The 14,813-nt window shown below is 39.7% G+C and overlaps 2 non-coding genes across 2 annotated transcripts; both read left to right on the forward strand.

Annotated features, from left to right (window-relative positions):
• Window positions 1-11,669: 11,669 nt before the first annotated feature.
• Window positions 11,670-11,751, forward strand: trnal-uag. Its single transcript has one exon. It is a non-coding gene; the product is annotated as a tRNA-Leu (tRNA).
• A 1,647-nt stretch (window positions 11,752-13,398) lies between these two features.
• On the forward strand, window positions 13,399-13,480 carry trnal-uag. Its single transcript has one exon. It is a non-coding gene; the product is annotated as a tRNA-Leu (tRNA).
• Window positions 13,481-14,813: the final 1,333 nt, after the last annotated feature.

Genomic DNA, 14,813 nt, shown 5'->3' on the forward strand with positions numbered 1-14,813 from the left:
GAGGAAAATAACGTGTTCCTCTGTGTTTAGCATAAAAGCAGCCATTCTGACAGACACGCCATTACGCGTGGCTTTTAAAAGATCAAAAAGCCGTTGGATTTTTGGTTTCGATAGTTCCAGAAGTTCTCTTAAAGAACTTTAAAAGCAGCTAATCCAATTATATGTGCCTATAGAACGCGTAAGAGTTGGATTTTTTGGTTTCGATAGTTCCAGAAGTTCTCTTAAAGAACTTTAAAAGCAGCTAATCCATTATATGTGCCTATAGAACGCGTAAGAGTTGGATTTTTGGTTTCAATGGCTCCAATAAAGTTCTCTTAAAGAACTTTAAAAGCAGCTAATCCAAAGATATTTGAAAAAGGTAAGTTAAAGGGTACCTACAGAGCGCATAAGAGTTGGGGATTTTTGGTTTCAATGGTTCCCAAAAAAGTTCTCTTAAAGAACTTTAAAAGCAGCCAATCCCGGTATTTGAAAAAAGTACGTACAGAGTTAACTAAAGCTTGGCCAAAAGTGTGTGGGTGGTGTGTGTTGTGGTGTGTGTGAGACCGTTATGTCATTGAGCCGTGGAAGTGAAGTGAAGGGTAAGGGCCTTCTCATCCTGAGTACACTGGCTCATTGAAAACTGCCGTGTAAAAACACAATATAAGGCATATAGGAACATAATAATTTTGGTGTCTGAGAGATAAAAATAAGCTCTCATTGGACCGGGGTCAGGACGCTGTCCCAGCAGGTTGGCCAAGACGTGTGAGTGCTGGAATGGCTGAGAATCAGGCAGAAAATGAGCTCCAGGGGGGTTCTTTAGGAACACTGCTGGAGACAGGAAAAAGGAGCATAATGGCAAACTTCCCACACAAAGATGCTGAAACCATTTAAAACAATTTGAGGAGTGGTGTGAAAAAATGAGGAGAGACGGGGTTTTTGGTGATACAGAAGGGTCACCACCAGAGGCCCAAATGTGCACTTACTATTTTGCAAATGTTAAAAAATAGACTAGCCCAAGCACAAGTAGAAACGGTTGATGCAAGTGAGTTTGCTAGAGAAAAATACCAAAAAGAGGAAATCAAAATAGCAGGCTTGATAAAACTAACTGAACATTATTTCAGCATTTGCTTCTCAGGCCTCGACAAACAACAAGAGAGTGAAAATCTGCAGGGGTAAGGGAATCATCTTCTTTCAAACAAGAAGGTAAGTACACAACTATGCAAAACAATCTGCATGGTGGATAAGGAGAACTGTTTTATCCAAGGCCAGGAGTGTGGTGACTTCATCAGACCCTTCGGTGCAGGTGCCTGGTATGGTGTTTATGTGGGGGACAGATAAGCTGTGACGTAAGACCCAGATGTAACCTGCATTCTAGCGAAACTGATCCTTTCTTTACCTGCAACAAAACAAAGTGTGCAACTGCCATTTGTTTCAGACTCACAGTGCTACAGGACAGGTGAATGCAGCTGTTTACAGCCTCTTTCATGTGCTGACAACGTTCATCTGACGGCACCTGTTCCCTGATCCCAGAAAAGGGGCGCACCTTTGGATCAAAGCATTCGTGTAGACTTTAAGCGGGTATGTATTGGCTATTGGTGATGTGAGGACTGGCTATCAGCATTACCTGGAACCACAAGAGGTACATGCGGTTGAAGTCTCTGCTGGAACTGACGTACTAGGAACAGCTGCTCCTTTGGCCCCAGTTGCACGGCAAACTTTGGAGCACATTGAGGACATTTTTATCCAGTAAGTACGGATTCTGGCCTTTTTTAAATGACCCTACACGTTGGGCAGGGAGACGGCTTCAGGCACTATGTGAACAGAATGTTGAAAGTTTTGCGCGCAAGCTGTCTGTCTGATATTGTTGCCTTCGTCATGTCTTGTACAATATATTGTGTGCTGTTGAAAATGAGATTATTGAGTCAGAGTGAGTGGGGGGAGAGACTGCTTGGATCCGCGGATATTGAGTGTGTCTGTGTGTGTGTGTGCAAATGGGTCTTTGTGTGTAAGTGAGGTTACAGATAAATGTATTTGTGTTTTGTTTTTGTTTTAGGTGTTTTTGGCGCTGGGGGGTGTTCAAAGTGCAACCAGTTGGTCGGGGCAGTTGGATTAATAAGAAAAAAGAAAAGCGAAAGTTTTTAATAAAATAAAAAATAAAAAGGAAACGGAAACGGAAACTAAAAGGGCGTTGCACCGGGGAAGCGTTTACGTGGGGACCGACTGGGACTTCCGTTGTGGATAAAATTGTTCGTAACTATTAAATGCAACGTATAACTTTCAAAAGGGGTAAGCGTCCAGGTGTCTGCGAGACACAGAGTTTGTATCCTTGCGGGGCTGAAGAGTAAAACCGTGTTTGGACGAAACATTCGGGGGTCGTAGCCAGCGCCAAGCTCTCCACTTTTAAACTAAGCGGGAACTTAACACGTTGAAAATACATCTTTCGGCGTTGCTATAGACGTTTAAAAAACTATGAAAAACATAGAACTATTTAAGACAGTCAGAAAAAGCAGGCCTGCACGTGTTTGTCTGTCTGAATGTCATCTTTGTATGTAAATGTATGTATTTTGTGTATCGTATGTAACTAAACGTTCGTCTGTGTGATGTTCATGGTTTCAGAATGTTCATTTGTTTTGGGAGAACTGCAGCTCCGTAATTCAAATGACGTTTTTAATCATGAACTACGTTAACTAAAAGCTGAAGAAAGGTAAAGAGAGATTTCAATAACAGTTTGTTTTCTTCCCACATTAAACATCCGGCCAAATTAAATTGTTACACTGAGAGATGTTAACGTGTCTTAAACAGAAAATATCCCAGGGCTGTAGGAACTACTTGGGACTGGGGATAAAGGTTTTTGTTGTTGTTTGGAGCTTAATTATGCAGAACAGTAACCAGAGGTGTTGGGGCTGTATTCAGTTATGCTATTAGATTGTGCTTGGCTTGTGTTTGTCAATGAATTCATGACAACTGAAATAATAACAGAGAAAAAGCTTTTATATTGTAATTTTAGAACATTAATAAAATGGCAAACAGCATATGGGGAGCATATGGGAGAATGTTTGGGAGAAAAGGATTTTACAGCTGCCTAAAAAGAAGAATTTAAGAGCACTAAGATATACATGATTTTTGATTTAAATAGATGAGACAAACTGCTTTAAACAAACTGTATGGGACTAAATATGGTTGCTTTTTCTAAGGGTTCTGTATTAATTTATTTTATTTCTTTTTACTGGGGATTTGAATGCAGCTAATGAGAAATTTTGAGAAGTGTCAAGATATCACAAGGCCACATTAAGCATGTCATCAGTTACAAAAGCATCTGATGTTATTAGTTATGCTGAGCTGAGGCAAGCCTCAGAGGGTCAGTTTAATCTGAAACAGGACAATAGATATGATAAACAAATCTGACCATGATGTAAACATCTGAATGTTATGGCAAGGCTGGGTCTGTGTGTTCTAGCCTGGGGGCACGAAAACTATGTCAGAGGGAAAAAATAAAATAAAGCCAGCTTGTGAAGAGTTAGATTCTACTTCTAATCTCTTTGTTTTTGGGTAGCTTTCTCAATGTGCTGAATTACGGGGAAAACTCTTATCATGTATAGAAAAACACTAGAAGCTCAAAAGCCTGAAAGAGAAAATGGTTGCTTTAAAGTTTCACCCTTGACCATTTAAGATTGAAAAGCATTAATAACTAAGTTTGCATGATCGAAAGAGCTAGAAAGAAATCAAAAAGAATGCTATAAGATATTGGAACACACATAATGCACGCTTTGGGAGACTTTTTACTTTCGGGTTTTTATTGTTTTGTGTATTTTGATTATTTCTTTGTTAAATGATTCCTTTGCCTTAATTTTTACATCACCAGCGGCAAAAAAGTGACAAAATTTAAGGTTGTTCGGCAGATAATTTAAGAAGAGGAGAAGTTTTAATACAAAATGATGGAAGAAAAGGAACAAGAGATTCCTACCTCCCCTGGACCAACCAAGAACTTAGACACATCACGTTAAGAACCAGGACACTAGAAAGACCAGGTTTTCTTTTGTCACCTAATACACTAACAGAATTGTTTTTCTCTGAGTTACTTCTTTCAGATGATGTGAGATGAAACTGTAAAGCCACTTTGTTCCGACAGAAGACTCTGGAAAGTGAGCTCTTTCAGGCCGTATGGTAAGAAGTCATGATCTAAAATGGACGTGCAGGGATTGACAAAAGTGACCAAATTATGCTAAGTTTTAACAAACTTATGGCAGGTAATATTGAGACCTTCTTGGCAAGGCAAGGCAAATTTAGTTATAAAGTACAATTCAGTATTCAGTATCCTTCTAGCGGTAAGAAGGTGGCTTTGGAAATTGTTCATGTACCCCTTCCCACTGTTCCGCTCTCCACTGACTCACATTAACATTTCTATCCTGTTTTCTGCTTTTTTCTTGCAAGGAAACCTGGTCATATATAATTGGAATGTGCTAACGGAGAGATTTTAGTCTCTTTTCTTAGGCATTCTCAGAGACAAGTGAGTACCAAGCAGTGCCACAGTGGTCCAGGGGGCGGAGAGAAAAAGGTGATGTACTTGACTCCTGCCTAATCCAGTTTTTGATCAAATTTTGGACAAAAAATCAGTAATTTTTGCAGAAGCTGCATAGAGGTTTAATGGGGAATGTGATGCTACAAGGTTAAGAGAAATGTTTTTTTTATTAATTAACTTATACAAAGAGGTTGAACTGTCTGTAAAATATTTTGCTTGGATAAATTTTTAAGGGATCAAGAACTTCAAGAATAATTTTGTTTTAGAGGGAACGATGTGGTTGATTTTGTTTTGAGACAGTTTTCTTGTAATTTTTGTTTTGATTTTTTTCTTTTCAACTTATTTACACTACACTACGGATGAAGATGGACAATTCTTTTATTAGACAATTTGATTTTGGACAAAATCCATATTGGCAAAATGCTGGCAGAATTCCTTGTGGTTTCAGACACAACGGTTGGAGAAAGAAGATTCATGAACAATGCTCGTCCTGGAACGATGTTGTGGTACTGAACTGAGACATGAGGACTGAAAATGGACAACTAATTGCGGGGGAAAAGACAGACGCATCGGAAAACCTTCAATGGACCGCAACACGAAACAAAGATGAGTTGGCAGACACCCCTTCTGCATTTCACATCAGATTTTCCTGCACATAATTAAAACACGAAACACACATTAGAAACATACACATTGGCGGATGCGCTTAGAAGAAAACTTTCAGATTCAAAGCAATCAGGATTATAATTAAACCCCTAGGATGTTAATTGTTTTAAGTCAGAGCTGTTATTAGCGAGCGATAAGAGGGTCAAACGCATTCGGACAAGTGGTACTGGTCTGGAAACAAAGCTGGTAGAGATTTTGGGCCGCTAATAAGAAGGATTTTCTTTTACTTTTCTAACAAAGTTTTTATTTAAATCATTTAAAATACATATAGATATGTTTTGGAATTTTATTAACCCCACAGGGGGTTTTGAATAAGATTCAAAGAGGCACCTTTAAGATACAATAAGCTTCATAAAATACATCATGCATGAGAAGAAATAGGGGGGAACCGGTAAAAGACATCCATTTTGCACCAAAATATAAAGTTACGGGATGAGAGCATAGAGCAGCTTAAGTAATTATGCTAAACCTAAAAGGTTTGACAACTTATATTGGGGATTACAGTAAGGGAATTACATAGAGGGGCCGTCTAAACGTAAAAGGAAAGTGGATAAGAACAATGTATGCTATTACATCAATGGGCGATAATTATGATCATGACAAAACTAGTGGGCGAAAAAGTTAAAGTAGGCATTACAGCAACAGTTAATAGCATAACCGACTGAACGAACGAGTGAGCAAGCTAATTTTTCAATATAAGCAGAATAACTGCAGGTTTAGAATAATGCCTTATTCTAATAAATAACTTGGGTAAATTAGGATTAAAACACCAGTGTAAATAGTTTGGAATTGTACGCAGTTACCTAAAAGGTGTGAGGAGACTTAACAACTATCTGTTTGAACACAAAATAGCACAATAGTTGTTCTTTAACTAAATGTTAAAACATCCAGAAGAAAAAAAAAAACACATAAACATAGTTTAGCCATCTATTAACCTAGTGGTCTTTTAGACCAGGATAATCTAACGATCGTCCTCTTGTACATGCAGAAAAGTAATGAGGTCAATTAGATTAGTTGGACATTTGGTATCTGGTCAGGACAGCAGAAGCACTCCTGGACACAAGATGAGGATAACAGCTCCAACATGATATCAATGCATGAAGGTTGGCTCTGAGGAACATCAGAGCTGCAATGGCATCAGACAGTGACACTACTGCTGTGATAAAGAAAATCTTGAAAAGAACTATGCATGACTGCTTTGCTTCACAGGTGATGGAATTCAACTACAAGGTTTCACGAACATGACATGGAGAGGTTGGCGTTCAGGAAACGCACCTAAAACACACTCTTGGACTCTTTGGGGTAAATGGGCTCTAAAGGGGGACACTTAACAGGAGAGAAACTGAAAGCCTGGGCTTACGACAAGGGGACATTTCACAGACAGGGGGTGTGGACACCCAGGAATTGCTGCTGTGGTTTGAAAATGTCAGAGATTTGTCGCAGGTGGTGGAGTGTTTCGATGACCCAGGCGCTTGGAACCAGGTTGAACAAAGGAGACGACGTCGTGTTCCCACAGGGATTACCTGTAACCTAACACTGACTGTGAACAATTTTATGTTTGGGTTTGCTGGGGTTGCCAAAAGGAGCATCGGAGATGACTTTCTCTATCCTGACCAGGTTCACACTTAAAATGCAAAGAAAAAAAAAAATTATAGAGGCCAAAACAAATACGGACATAGAGAAGTGTTTATACAAAGAATTCCACAATTCGTCAATTTAAGGTGCAGATACTAAGGCTAAACAAAGAATTAGAAGAAGGGCAAAACTTAAAGCTGATCATTTACCAACGTGTGGTCAATATTTAAGAGGGTTTAAAGGAACTGCACAATTTCTTCAATAATCACAACAGACAGTGATTGATGAAACAAAAAAGCAAATTCTAAAATGGGAATTTTTAATCTGCTGGGACAAGACGGTGCAAACATAAAATAAGGATTTATAGATCACTGGGTGATATAAGATCACTAAGGTAATAATAATAAATGAATAATAATGTAAAGAAAATCACTCGGAGTAATGTCTGCTTAAAGTTTTTCAAGGATAAACTAAACACATGAGAACAAGAACTAGATACTTGTTAAAGGGTTGATTTACTTGGGGATATAATTGTGCTTGGATGTATTATCAATTAAACTAATGTTGAATGACTGAAAAAGGTTTAAAGACCTAGAGCAGTATGGAGCTTCTTACATGGTCAGGGGGCGATGTGTTTAATAAGCAACAATGACTTACTGCTCACAGCATACTACAGTTTAAAGGTTTGTTTCAAACAAGATTCAAACAGGGGGACATAAGATAGAACCAGGGTCGCTTACAAAAGCAGTCTGTTAAAACAAGCAGAAGGGATTAAAAAATCAGGAATTAATGGGGTTAGAATTGCTCTTCGCGTCAGGTGAAGGGCGCATTCAATTACAAGTCTTTTGGGTTGATGCACGTCAAGCTGAAAGTGATTCACAGAACTACTTCCTGTCTCCGCCCTGGGCTACACCCACTTCCTGAATAGCAACCAATCACAACTCCGTGTGGGCGAGGGGCATGCACACACTTCCTTTTCTCAGCTGAGCTTTTCAAAATAAGACAAGAAGTACATAGGGCTGCTTCTGATTAATATCACAACATTATTCTGCAAATATGTATAGTAGAGCTTTCTTTTACAAACTTAAGGGTTTTTCTGTTGGACTTTTTAGAAAAATGTGAAGTATTTTGGAGCTGGTTCAGTAAGAAGTTTCTGAAAGGTTTTAATACAATTCCTTGTGTGCTAGATAAATTGAGATGAACCGTGTCACAGTAGCCATGAAACATATGATGATAAATTTCTATTGCAGAGATCTTTTCAACTGTTGGACAATTGTAAGGTGAGACACACATGGGAAAGAATTATAGAGAAATGCTGCTGCAGATAACGTTGAACTTTCAGATTTTTCTTTTATATAAGAGTAATGCAAGATCTAATGATTACAGTAAAGGAGGTTAAGATAAGAGCATAATAATTGTGAACGGAAATATCTGGATGTGAAAGTGTTTGAAGAAGGTAAATGACAGAAGGATTGGGAGTCTTGATAAGAACACTAATTACACCTTGTTTCTGTTATCCAACAGTAAACAAGGCCTGGTGTCTGCCAACCATCTCAACAGAGCATTTTCCTGGGGATGAAATGCTTATTGCCTGAAAAAGGACAGGACACTCATTACCATCCAACTAAATCGTTTTTGTCCATGCTGAGGAATAAGAAGAGGACTTAAGAAGTTTGGGAGTACATGCCAGAGACCTATGATTTTTTATGTTTTTTCTTTCTGTTTGCCATGAAGGAGCAGTTGCCTAAGAACACTGAGCTGACCACTTATGCGCGAATAGATTCATGTCTGCCACGTGCTCAGACTGGCCTGATGGTTTTTTACTTGCGTTATTGACGTACAGAATCTTTTTATATCGCAAAACTGACTTTTTCTTCTATCTTTTCTCTTCTCCACTGACTTCCATCACCATGTTTGATCTTATGTGTTATGATGTTTATACTGTGATGTTGCATTATGATGATCGCTATGGCTTTATGACTAAGAATGGAAACTCTCTGTTACAGACACACACACCAAGACCTGCAGTTCTTGCTAACTTTTTGCTTTGTTATATAGAGAACCAGGATCTGATGGCTATCACAGATCCATAAGTTACTCGGTAAGGCTAATTTCTAGATTCAATACAGGGTGTCTTCTCGCTCAGATTGGCCCAGAGTGGGAGTGCCCTTGACTGGGGCTCCATCACTTTTTTGCCATTTCTTAGAGATGGTTTTTTGTGATGAAGACTCAGCCTGCCCTATGATGCCCCCTACTGGTACTCTTGGATTTGTGAGGTGTGAAGGTGATGGATCGTTGTCCATAGGAATGGAGAGTGGAGGACCGAGTAGGAGGTTTCTTGGGGTGGGGGTAGAGTAGACGAATTTGGCCTTGATTAAGGTACACCTTTAGCTTATATAGTCTAAAGTAAACTTAAAATAATGTGCGCATAGGAACCTAAAACAGGCCTAGCTTGAATAGTTGAACCCTAAATTGTAGATAAAATGCTTGGACTGTGGGCTTGAGTAAAAAAGGCTGAATTATGAAGTATTCATGCTGATTGATGCTAAGATGTTTCCATTGTGGTTTGTCCGGCCCTTTTCTTGGAACTGTTTTCGTTGTGATGTGCCTTTGGGGCACACCAACAGGGGGGGCTAACGGACAACTGGACTGTTTTTACAAAGTGCTTTTCAGTCACACCAGCAGAGATTGTGTGACCCCAGAGGACTGAACCGCACTATCGACTGCCATGGAGATCACAGATGGATGGACTCTGGAAGCCGGAAGCTGACGTGCGTGGATTGCTTGGACTGGACGGAATGACCGACTGTTCTGGGAGAGGGACAGACTGAGAGCTGTCGTTCCACTGGTTGATCATCTTTGGTGATGTGCCATAATGACACATCATCAGGGGGACTGTTAGGATATCAACAAGGTCAAGTGGAACGAGCTGTTTATCCCAGAACTGCATGGCACACTTAGATGGCACTGACCCAAAAGATTGGCACATATCTATCAGATACCACCCCGGAGGTGACACAGCTTCCCTGCTGATGTCACAGTTTGGATGTGTACCGCCCTTGTATGGGTGTGTCCCGAGATCCCTTTATAATGTTTGTGTGATGAGCACTCGAGGCCTCCTGCCGATCAGGGGCCCATCAGCGCTGGTGTGACTGTAACTATTTCTCTGTCTTTACCTAGATAAAATATAACTAAAAGCATACTTGTCTGTTTTATGCGTCCTACATTCAAGGTAATAGAAGGTGGGGGTCGCCTGACTGGGTAAAACGAACTGGGTCCACCGAGGGTGCTTCACCGTAGTCACGGCACGGTGAAACAGTAACAAGAATGACAATTGAATAAGCTTCTCACACAGATGGCATAATGTTGGCCGGTCTTTTTTCGTTTACATCTGCCAGGAAGTGAACAAACTTCTCAACACATCTTGCCTCTCTCCCTTCTTCTCTCATTTCATCAGCTAGCCCAAAAACGCAAGAAGCAAGCTAAACCTTTCAAGATTCCACTTGGGCTACAGGGAAAGCCGAGTGGTACAGCGGGAGTAGGCTGGGCCCATAACCCAAAACTTGATGCACCTAAGCCGCTGTCTAGGTGTTTTGGGTACAAGAAGGCCATGGTGACACGTCGCAGTTGTTTAATCCAAAAACCTTTGTTCTTGCCTTAACTGACCTTTTACACTCCTAAATCCTCACAGAAAGTTTATTAGAATATAGCAAGAGTCTAACAGTTGATTTTGTATCAAACACAAATAAATGCATCAGGAATTATGTTGTTTTTTTTCTGAAGGAAACATGAAATGAAAGGACATACCAAAATAGTTTTCTTTGTAGTACCTCTTATAAACATTCTTTGAAGTTGTACTTTCCAAATGCAAACACCACTTTTAATTTGTTTGGTTCCGAGTTGCACCCGCTACATGTATCAGTGATTTTTGAAGCATTCTTACAAGTGTATCTTGTAAAATAAATATCTTTTTCACAGCTTACCATTGTTTATGCGAAAAACTACCATATTGAATCCGACAATCAGCCTTAAAAACTTTAGCTGACTTTCGGAGAGGAAAGTCTGACTATAGCTGGTGTTACATTTGATGTTTTCATCGGAAACCGGGATTTCCGACTGCAAATGGAATGCACATTATTCCTGAATATTTTGGCAACCCTCTTGGTGGTAAACCGAGCAGAGCATACCATGAAAGGATTCTAGAAATCCACCATAGAAACTATTGATGCTATTCATGTGCAGGGCTGGATCCACTTGGTAGTGTAGAAAAGTTAGTTTAAGGGTATTTAGCTCTAAATGTCAGCGATAGACTGGCGACCTGTCCAGGGTGTACCCCGCCTCACGCCCATTGACAGCTGGAGATAGGCACCAGCACCCCTAGCGACCCCACAAGGGATAGACGTGTTAGAAAATGGATGGATGGATAGCCCTAAATGTGGTGTGCTTGCCTAGCGAAGCATTAGAGAAGTAGTGCTGTCACTGCTCACATTCTCCAGTGCACTCAATGTTAGTCCCTTCACAACAGTAAAGGGATTTTGTTGAGATTAACATGAAGATTTCAAGAAATACAAAATAAAACAGCATATAGATATGCTAAAATGTGTTTTATGTCCTCATTTAAAAATGCTCGGTTGGAATACATCTTCTTGACATGTGTGTGGCCTGACCTTATTTTCTTGGTCAAAAATGATTTACCCCAAAGCAGAGGGATTGGCACTCAACCATGGACTTTAACCGCCTTTGCCATGTGTTCTGCACAGAAAGGTTTTGAATGAGATCAGTATTAGAGCAGCACGATGAACACATGGCAAATCATTGGTGGTACCATGATTTCCAACCAATTTCAAAAAGCCGCTAAAGGCCAATAATGTTCTTTTGGCTTGTTCAAAGTTTGAGCGAATTGGTGACCGTTTTTTTTTTTACACTTGTGGGTAGTGTGGCTGAGTGGTCTAAGGCGCTGGATTTAGGCTCCAGTCTCTGTGGAGGCGTGGGTTCAAATCCCACCACTGCCATTGTTCCTTGGAATAACAGGGAGTTTCTTTCTGTCACTTAAGAGAATGACAATTGAATAAGCTTCTCACACAGATGGCATAATGTTGGCCAGTCTTTTTCGTTTACATCTGCCAGGAAGTGAACAAACTTCTCAACACATCTTGCCTCTCTCCCTTCTTCTCTCATTTCATCAGCTAGCCCAAAAACGCAAGAAGCAAGCTAAACCTTTCAAGATTCCACTTGGGCTACAGGGAAAGCCGAGTGGTACAGCGGGAGTAGGCTGGGCCCATAACCCAAAACTTGATGCACCTAAACCGCTGTCTAGGTGTTTTGGGTACAAGAAGGCCATGGTGACACGTCGCAGTTGTTTAATCCAAAAACCTTTGTTCTTGCCTTAACTGACCTTTTACACTCCTAAATCCTCACAGAAAGTTTATTAGAATATAGCAAGAGTCTAACAGTTGATTTTGTATCAAACACAAATAAATGCATCAGGAATTATGTTGTTTTTTTTTCTGAAGGAAACATGAAATGAAAGGACATACCAAAATAGTTTTCTTTGTAGTACCTCTTATAAACATTCTTTGAAGTTGTACTTTCCAAATGCAAACACCACTTTTAATTTGTTTGGTTCCGAGTTGCACCCGCTACATGTATCAGTGATTTTTGAAGCATTCTTACAAGTGTATCTTGTAAAATAAATATCTTTTTCACAGCTTACCATTGTTTATGCGAAAAACTACCATATTGAATCCGACAATCAGCCTTAAAAACTTTAGCTGACTTTCGGAGAGGAAAGTCTGACTATAGCTGGTGTTACATTTGATGTTTTCATCGGAAACCGGGATTTCCGACTGCAAATGGAATGCACATTATTCCTGAATATTTTGGCAACCCTCTTGGTGGTAAACCGAGCAGAGCATACCATGAAAGGATTCTAGAAATCCACCATAGAAACTATTGATGCTATTCATGTGCAGGGCTGGATCCACTTGGTAGTGTAGAAAAGTTAGTTTAAGGGTATTTAGCTCTAAATGTCAGCGATAGACTGGCGACCTGTCCAGGGTGTACCCCGCCTCACGCCCATTGACAGCTGGAGATAGGCACCAGCACCCCTAGCGACCCCACAAGGGATAGACGTGTTAGAAAATGGATGGATGGATAGCCCTAAATGTGGTGTGCTTGCCTAGCGAAGCATTAGAGAAGTAGTGCTGTCACTGCTCACATTCTCCAGTGCACTCAATGTTAGTCCCTTCACAACAGTAAAGGGATTTTGTTGAGATTAACATGAAGATTTCAAGAAATACAAAATAAAACAGCATATAGATATGCTAAAATGTGTTTTATGTCATCATTTCAAAATGCTTGGTGCGAATACATCTTCTTGACATGTGTGTGGCCTGACCTTATTTTCTTGGTCAAAAATGATTTACCCCAAAGCAGAGGGATTGGCACTCAACCATGGACTTTAACCACCTTTGCCATGTGTTCTGCACAGAAAGGTTTTGAATGAGATCAGTATTAGAGCAGCACGATGAACACATGGCAAATCATTGGTGGTACCATGATTTCCAACCAATTTCAAAAAGCCGCTAAAGGCCAATAATGTTCTTTTGGCTTGTTCAAAGTTTGAGCGAATTGGTGACCGTTTTTTTTTTACACTTGTGGGTAGTGTGGCCGAGTGGTCTAAGGCGCTGGATTTAGGCTCCAGTCTCTGTGGAGGCGTGGGTTCAAATCCCACCACTGCCATTGTTCCTTGGAATAACAGGGAGTTTCTTTCTGTCACTTAAGAGAATGACAATTGAATAAGCTTCTCACACAGATGGCATAATGTTGGCCAGTCTTTTTCGTTTACATCTGCCAGGAAGTGAACAAACTTCTCAACACATCTTGCCTCTCTCCCTTCTTCTCTCATTTCATCAGCTAGCCCAAAAACGCAAGAAGCAAGCTAAACCTTTCAAGATTCCACTTGGGCTACAGGGAAAGCCGAGTGGTACAGCGGGAGTAGGCTGGGCCCATAACCCAAAACTTGATGCACCTAAACCGCTGTCTAGGTGTTTTGGGTACAAGAAGGCCATGGTGACACGTCGCAGTTGTTTAATCCAAAAACCTTTGTTCTTGCCTTAACTGACCTTTTACACTCCTAAATCCTCACAAAAAGTTTATTAGAATATAGCAAGAGTCTAACAGTTGATTTTGTATCAAACACAAATAAATGCATCAGGAATTATGTTGTTTTTTTTCTGAAGGAAACATGAAATGAAAGGACATACCAAAATAGTTTTCCTTTTCAACTTGATGTACACGGTTTGAAAATGTCCTCTTAAATAGCATAGTTAAAACAACTTTTCATAGTACTCTTGGTATTTTTTACCACAGAGGATACGCAAGGGTGTGGGATCCAATTACTCCAGTCCTTATGTTGCATTCCTAAAGAATGTTCTCTTGGTCAAAAAGCATAACAAAAGTCTCCACAAAGCCATACAAAGGTAGTATACAAATGACCTGAAGGTTTCCCCTGTAGGTTTTCTCCCGGGTGGCTGGATTTTAACCTACAAACAGGCCAAGTTTAAACACAAGGTTTACTGATTTAAAACCTCAGAAATGGTCATTTAAAGTATTGAGTGGTTTCTTTGTAACTTCAACAAGCACATTTTGCAATAAAACAAAAATAATATTTTTACAGCAATTAAAGTTTTTTTTTCTCTTTTCTTCTTTTGTGCTCTGCCAACTTGTTCGTGCTTTTGGCGTGGCACGTCACAAATGTATAGACACATGAAACATAAATTACAAAAATAAAAAGTAATTATCAACTGTTATCACTATTCTAACTTTTGATTTTTGATTTGCTAGTGGTATTACACATTGAGCTAAGAACAGGCTTCACTGCACTTGTAAACTTCAAACTAAGTAAAAAAAAAAGTAAATAAGTAAATAAAGTACCTCGCATTATGGTAAAAAAAAGTTTCCACTTAACAATATTTTGACAATAATTTTGCTTAAACATATATTCAGCATCATGGAAACCCAATGAGTGTATTGGCAAAATAAAATCCAGATTTTCCAAAAATGAAATCTTAGA

Source organism: Fundulus heteroclitus, unplaced genomic scaffold (genome assembly GCF_011125445.2).
Source record: "Fundulus heteroclitus isolate FHET01 unplaced genomic scaffold, MU-UCD_Fhet_4.1 scaffold_246, whole genome shotgun sequence".
Lineage (NCBI taxonomy): Eukaryota > Metazoa > Chordata > Actinopteri > Cyprinodontiformes > Fundulidae > Fundulus > Fundulus heteroclitus.